The sequence below is a fragment of the Gavialis gangeticus genome, unplaced genomic scaffold (assembly GCF_001723915.1).
Source record: "Gavialis gangeticus isolate Ggan-Ray unplaced genomic scaffold, GavGan_comp1, whole genome shotgun sequence".
In the NCBI taxonomy this organism is placed as follows: domain Eukaryota; kingdom Metazoa; phylum Chordata; order Crocodylia; family Gavialidae; genus Gavialis; species Gavialis gangeticus.
Window position 1 is genome coordinate 174,157,715 of NW_017729022.1, and position 7,214 is coordinate 174,164,928.

Here is a 7,214-nt window from a genome sequence, read left to right on the forward strand (position 1 = left end):
AAAAGGCCGGAGCTGGCCTGTGCAGGGCACCCATGATGGGGTGGGGGGGAGTGTTTGGGGGCTTGTGCAGAGCCCCCCCATGCAGTGTGGGGCAGCGGGGATTGCCCCCTGCCCAGCAGCACCTGAGCCAGGGCTTTCTTTACCCCAGGTCCTGGGAGCTGGGGCAGGCGCAACGGCTATTGCTGGGCTGGGAGAGGGGCGGGGGATGGGCCTGGCTGATTCGAATCTCCAAATCAGATTCAGCCGAATTGAATCAGGACAGTGATTCGAATCACCAAATTGAATCGCTGTCCCCCGAATCGACTGAATCCAAAGTGAATACTAGCTGCTTTGCCCAGGCCTACTGCATACCTCATGGTTGCCCCCAGTTGCTGTGCCTGCAGCACCCCATCCTCACTGCACCCATTGCTGTGCCTCAGGCTCACCTGCAGCTCCCTGGCCTGTCCTGCAGGACTGTTTCCCCCATCCCCTGGGACAAGGGCAGGAAGCAACAGCTGGGGGGGCAGAAACTCCTGCTGTTGCAGCCAGAGCAATAGTGGGGGGAGATGAGGGGGCAGGGACGGACAAGGGGACAAGTAGTGGCCAGGCAGGAGCATGGAGAGGCCACAATTTAACTCCTCATGGTCTGCCAGCTGGACAGCCCTGTGCTGTGTAACAGAAGTCCAGGAAGTGGTATAAACAGGAAGGGGGAAAGAGCACTTACTGCTGAAATAAACCAGGGAGAGGCTGAATTATTCCCTAAGAGAGAGTGTGTGTGCGTGCATGTACCTGTGTGGGTGTGTCCGGAGTTGTGGGTTATGGTGCTATGGGGAACTTCAGTTTGGGATAAACATGTTGGAGTGCCTGTGAACCTAGCTAAAAAACAAGATCTGAATTTCCACAGATGATGATACACAATGGGCTCAGTACATTTGCATTAGAAAACTCAGTGTAGGATAATTCTAGTCTGGACTTCATTGTGACAGATAAGGGTGGATAGATTACTGGACTGAAAGTTGGTAGTTGCCTGTGGTCAGTACAGTAGATACAAAGGAAAACTCTAACCTGTAATGTTTAACTTGCTGCCTTTAAATACTAAATGAAGCAACCAGAAGAAATGTTAGACTGAAAATGAGAATTATTTTAAGAGTTTATTAGATGGCCAGCCCCCCTCCTTTCCCGTCTCTCCCCCCCGCCCCCCTTTCTAAAAGGCCAGCTTTAGCTGAACGATCATGCTTATTTGCTGGAAAACATGAAGGTAACTTCTGGAAAGGGAAAAGAAATTCTTAACAGATATGGAGAAGAGGGGAGAGGAAGAGAAGCAACTAGTAAGCAATGTAATTAAGAAGTTCTGAAGTGTAGAAATTGATAAGGGAAGGTAAAAATCCATGGCTGATGAGGCTTAGGGCAGTAAAAAGGAGTTTTTATTAGGAACAGAAAAACACCTGTCAGCAGTCTAGAGACAGAGGTAAAATCAGTAATGATCCAGAAAAAGGTGAAAGCAGTCGATCAATATTTATTCTGTAGATGGGGATGTGGGGAGGGAAGAAAAGCAGGCTGATATTTTTCCAATCAAACCTGGAAACTTTTCTAGAAAGATGGGTTTGTCAAACCCTGGTCTCTGGGCTTTGTACAGGCGTAACTGGGTGAAATATAATGGCCTGCTGTATATACCAGAGGCCCGTTCTGGCTTGGTGTTCTATGACTAAAATACAAGTTTCAGGCTACTTTCAACAGTGGTAGGAAGCAAGGGAAGGCACCTGTCTAAAGGCCTTCCCTGCTGCATCTGGCTTCAACAAAGAGAAAAAAAAAGGAAACTGCACTTTAAAAGGGTGAGCAGAGAGACGGATCTAACCCTGCCCCCACTGAAGTCAACAGGAGTAGGATTGGGGTCAAAGTACAAATGAAATGAATAAACATGAGCAGGAGGGTGGCAGGTGGGTGGCTGGGTGGGGAGGTGTGTGCGTGCACATGCATGCAGGGTGTTTGTAGAGCTAGTGGCCTAGAGCAGGGGCTGGCAACCTTTTTCAAACTGTAGGCTGCAACAACTTGGCTCTGGTCCAGTGCAGGCTTGGTGGCTTTCCCTGCACCTGCACTGGGGCCAGACAGCTGGGTGCTGTGCCCGTGCTGCTGCTGCTTCTCCTAGCCCCCTGCTCCCTAGTTGTGGGGTGGCTGCAGCTTCCGGCCAGTCGGGGTTTGCACTAGTATGGGCAAACTGCATCGGCTCAAGCAAATCCTCTTCAGGTTGGATCCAGTGGCCCTGTGGGCCAGATCCAGCCTGCGGGCTGTATGTTCCTGACCCCTGGCCTAGAGTACCATCACTGAGAAGTGGAGTTGCTGGCTTGCCCTCTAGTGAAGGCATGAGTGCAGCCGCTAAGACAAAGGATATATGTGTTTTTCTGGAAAGGCAAATGAGCCCTGGATTTGAGTGACCAGCAGTATGAATCCAGCAGACTGCATGTGTTCCTGAGAAGAGAAGGGAAAGGAAGGGAAACCAGGAAGATTTCTGTCTTGGCAGGTAAGCTAGGAACAGAGGAAGATGCACATGGACCCCTAAGTGCAGCACCTCACAGATATATGCCTCCTGAATTTGTCTTTAGTTGTAATGCTGCATATGTAATTAAACATGGGAGGCTTCTTCCATTAATGGCTGGATGGGGAAGTGCAGCCTACAGGAGCAGAGGCAAGTATGTGATTGAATGAGGAAAAGGTGGACAGCAATACTTCTTGAAGGCCAGCAGCCTGCCTCTAGCATCAGTGCTTGGTTGCGTGTTCTGTAGTGTGGTGGGGGACTGCAGGACTGACTCTGGATCTGAAGATAATGCAGTTGGTGGGAATTGTGTCGATATGAGCAAAGTTGCATCTTGGTGGATGGCCCAAGGGGCTCCAGGGCCAGGTATTCACAAACTTCAATCCCCAGTATGTGGCAAGTCATGTAATTGCTTGCCGTTATCCAGGTTTTACAGATTTACCTTCTCAAATACCTTGAAGTCCCCTAGCACTGGCTGCAGGCTGCTGGGTGCTAGAACTGGCCAGGGGCTGGTCTGGGATATCCGCAGAACTGTGCATAGACTGAGGATCCTACAAGAAAAAAATAAAAACCTCACTGACTTGCATGGCCCCAAGGGGAGACAAATGCCAGAAGTAACTCATAATGATGATAGCTAGATCCATTGAGACTATGCTGTTGAAGTTGTTAGTAACAGGGAAGTTGAACGTTTCTTGGCTAAAATATATTGCTTTCTAATGCATCATTGTGGATCTTCTTCCTCCTTTTTCTGCTGTATAATCTTGTGTAAAGAATAAAAGGCACAAAGACCAGGTTGGATTGAGGTAGGCATCACCGACAGAATTCTGTCACAACGGGGAGTGCTGAATAAATGGCTTACTCCTACAATTATAAAAAAATGAGGGTTGGAAGGGACCTCAGGAGGTCATTTAGTCCAGCCCCCTGCTCAAAGCAGAACGAGCCCCAACTAGATCATCCCAGCCAAGGCTTTGTTTGCCTGGGTCTTAAAAAACCATCAAGGATGAAGAGTCCACAACCTCTTTGTGTAGCCTGTTCCAGTATTTTACTACACTCCTGGTGAGAGTTTTTCCTAACGTCTAACCTCAATTTCCCTTTCTGCAACTTGGCACTGGTCTCATCTGCCACCACTGAGAACAGTCTAGCTCCATCCACTTTGCACTTCAGGGAGTTGAAGGCTGCTATTAAATCCCATCTTCTCTTCTACAGACTAAATAAGTCCAGTTCCTTCAGTCTCTCCTCCTGAGGTATGTGCCCTGAAACTGTCATCTTCCTTTCCCACCCCCTTTGCAAAATACCCCTTAAAACAAGGCTGGTATGAAGTAAGGGTAGAAAATAGGAATGTATGTTTTAGTCTTAAGATATAAAGAGAGCAAAAGCCTTTGTGGACTCAAGCTCACTTCATCAGAAGCTGTGAAAGTCATTGTTCTTTCACAGTATCTGATGAAGTGAGCTCAAATTCACAAAAGCTTATGCTCTCTGTATATCTCAGTTAATTAGTAAAAGGTACATTTCTATTGTCTACCCTTACTTCATGCCAGCCCTGTTTTAAGGGGGACTATTATAGATTTCATTTGGTCAGTCTGTCAAGATGCATTTCTACCCTTACTTCATGTTAGCCATGTTTTAAGGGGTATTTTGCAAAGGGAATGGGGAGGGAAGAAGACAACTTCAGGGCAATGAAAATGGTTAGAAAATACCCTGCCTCTTGCCTGACTTCAGACTTGCAACAACAGCTACCTCTCTCTGGCATGAATTAAGCCAGTGCAACCCTCCTTGTACTCTTTGATTTAGGTCAGTGCTGTTAAGCTGAAGGGTGGCCAGGTGTGAGTGGCAAAGTAGTTGAGGACTTGCCAAACACATCACCATGACAGGCAGGAAAAACAGGAAGGTGCAAGACAAAAATTGTTGCTGTTACTCGCTGCACTCAGAGGAGCTAGATTCTTGTGGTAGCCAGAAAATACCTAACTGGTGACTCTGTCACAGTTTTCTAGTACTTAGTTACTAGTCTTAACAAATTGTCCCTATTTGCAGGTGAGGCCTCATAGCATAGTCTATTTTAAGTAAGAATAAGCAACTATTGCACGCCATGCTGGCTGTTCGTATGGTGCTTTGAGGACTGTCTTGTAAGTGCCGATTTTCTTTGTTCAGTTTCATCCCAATATGCTTGCAACTAATGACCTGTTCTTCACTGGCTCTTTGTGCACCATGCTAGATAGAATCACTACCTTTTTTTTTTTTCTTCCTTCCTCTGGAGCAAGGTGGCCAACCTGTGGCTTTGGAGCCACATGTGGCTCTTCAGAAGTTAATATGCGTCTCCTCGAATCTTTGCACAAGCATAGTGACCACCTTCCATTTGGAGCCCCCAGGACATTTGGAAGCTGGTCAGAGTGTGCTTGCGCAAAGATTCAAGGAGATGCATATTAACTTCTGAAGAGCCACTTTTGGCTCTGAAGCCACAGGTTTGCTACCCCTGCTCTGGAGTAATTGATCTTTGAGTGGCTTTACCCAAAAAAGAACATTTTTGGAATCTCCTTCTGGGATTTCTGCCAACAGAGGCTTTGAAAGTGTCAGTATTTTTAATCTGAGCTCCCTCTTAGTTTTGGATTGCAGCTTTCTGATAAACCACTCTGCGGGCTTAGTCATCAGAAAAATATATACTTCAATAAGGGACAGCTTGAGAGAGGGAGAAGGCTCTTTTGTGAGGTTTAATATTGAGCATGTTGGGATAACAGCTTGTATTTCATTTGTCCCAGACATGGCCATGGGTGTGTAGGGGCAGATATGCAAGAGAGAACTAGTGACTTCATAAAATAATTTCAACCTTCATTTTTTACTTGATTTGTGGCAGAGTTGTTGCATAAATTGTGTTTAAGCAAAGGCAACTACAGCAAGGGGTACCTTTGAGGAAATACCTCCTAGCCTTATGCAACTCCTGCTAGATCTGCTACCTTTTGGTGGGTGGCACCTAGAACAAACACCACTACCTGAACACTTTAGGGTTGAAGTCAGAAGGTACAAGACCAAGGGAAGCTTTGCTCTAACTTTGGCAGTTGCAGGATCAGGTTACTGGTGCTGAGGGACACAGATTCCTAGTACCAGCTTGCGATCTTTCACAACTCATCTGACAGTTCATTCAGAAGCTGCAGATGGAGGCAACGGATGTTGACAAGAACACACTTGTTTGTCATTCTTGGTTAAAGTTTTCTCACCTGACTAGGCCAAACCTTGTGCAACTTGGGTTTGAAACTTGATAGCTTTGTAGAAGCCTTGGGGTGAGTCAGGATAAGCTGCTGTAATGGCAGAGCTGGGCAGTAAGAACAAGTGACAGCAACTATGGATGCCACGTTCCAATTTGGTCAGGGCAAGTTAGGTATCTCCCTAAAATACAAAGCAAGCAGCATCTGCCATGAAGTAATCCAAGACATCTTGTGTAACATCTGCACCTCTTATCAGCATTGAAGTCACTTCTCCCCTTGTCCCTGCCCTGCAACTGCTCCAACTCCCCTTCTCATTGGCGGCCTGATGTCTGCCCTACAGCAAGCCTCTGCTTTAAGTCAGCATGAGTATGATCTTGGTCTTTGAGACTGCTTCCCTTTATTTCCCCCCAGTAGCCTCACCCCACTTCTCAGTACTTCCTGCAGAGTTACATAGGCAGCTCCCCCACTGCACCTGCTAGCTAGTGTGCACGTCATTCCCAATCACAGAAAACCCTCGCACTGGTCTACAGGTGCTTCTTCACTCCATGCTGGGGCTCCACTAAGCAGTAGTGCACACATGTTCTTGTGGGCCCGTAGCTGCATTTCTCCAACTGTAAAATAAGCTTAGCGATAGTCACATCAGTGAACAAAGCCTCACTTGCTTCCTAATGCCTTTGGGGTGCTTGGATGCAAAGTATCAAGGAATTTTTATCTACTCCATTAATATGGACAACTTTGATGCAGCAAAAGATTCCCAATACCATTTTTGTAGCTGGGGTGCTTTTTCATAATTGCTTAACAGGGTAGTTATACACAGCTCACAGGTTGGGCTTGTGAGGCAGAAAATGATGTGACAATTTCAAGCTATGTCAAAGCTGAAAGGAAGCCAACAGCTCAAATGATTGGATCACAGGTAAGCTATAAAAGGTCACCTTTTGAAGTACTTCAGCTGACTGGTAGCCTAACCCCAGTGACCCACAGAGAACCCAAAGGTTGGCGCATCATACTCAGTAAGTAGCCCTCACTGTGAAGCTGAGAGAAGGTATCAAATGGGGTTCCCCAGGGTTCTGTCCTGGGTCTGGTATTGTTTGTCCTAGATGTTAGGGGCTGGAAGGGACCTCACAAGACCATCATCAATGATTTGGGTCACAGCATTGAGTGTACACACAGCAGATTTGCAGAAGACACCAATTTGGGTGGAGGTGTAGACACTCCAGCAGGCAGAGCTAGGATCTAGAATGATGTGGACAGACTGGAGAAATAGTTCACATTTGTTGCATCTCATTGATTGAGAAGTCCTGCACTTGGGATGGAATAACTGCATACAGAAATGTAGGGGGAGGAGGAGATGACTGGCTAGGCTGCAGTACTGCAGAGAAAGACCTGGAGGTTTGCAATGGACTACAACTTGTTGTGGGGGTTGTTTGTTTGGGGGGGGGCAGGAGGAGGTTGCACAACACAAGCCAACAGCATACTGCTCTTTATTAGTAGGAGCATCACTTGCAAAA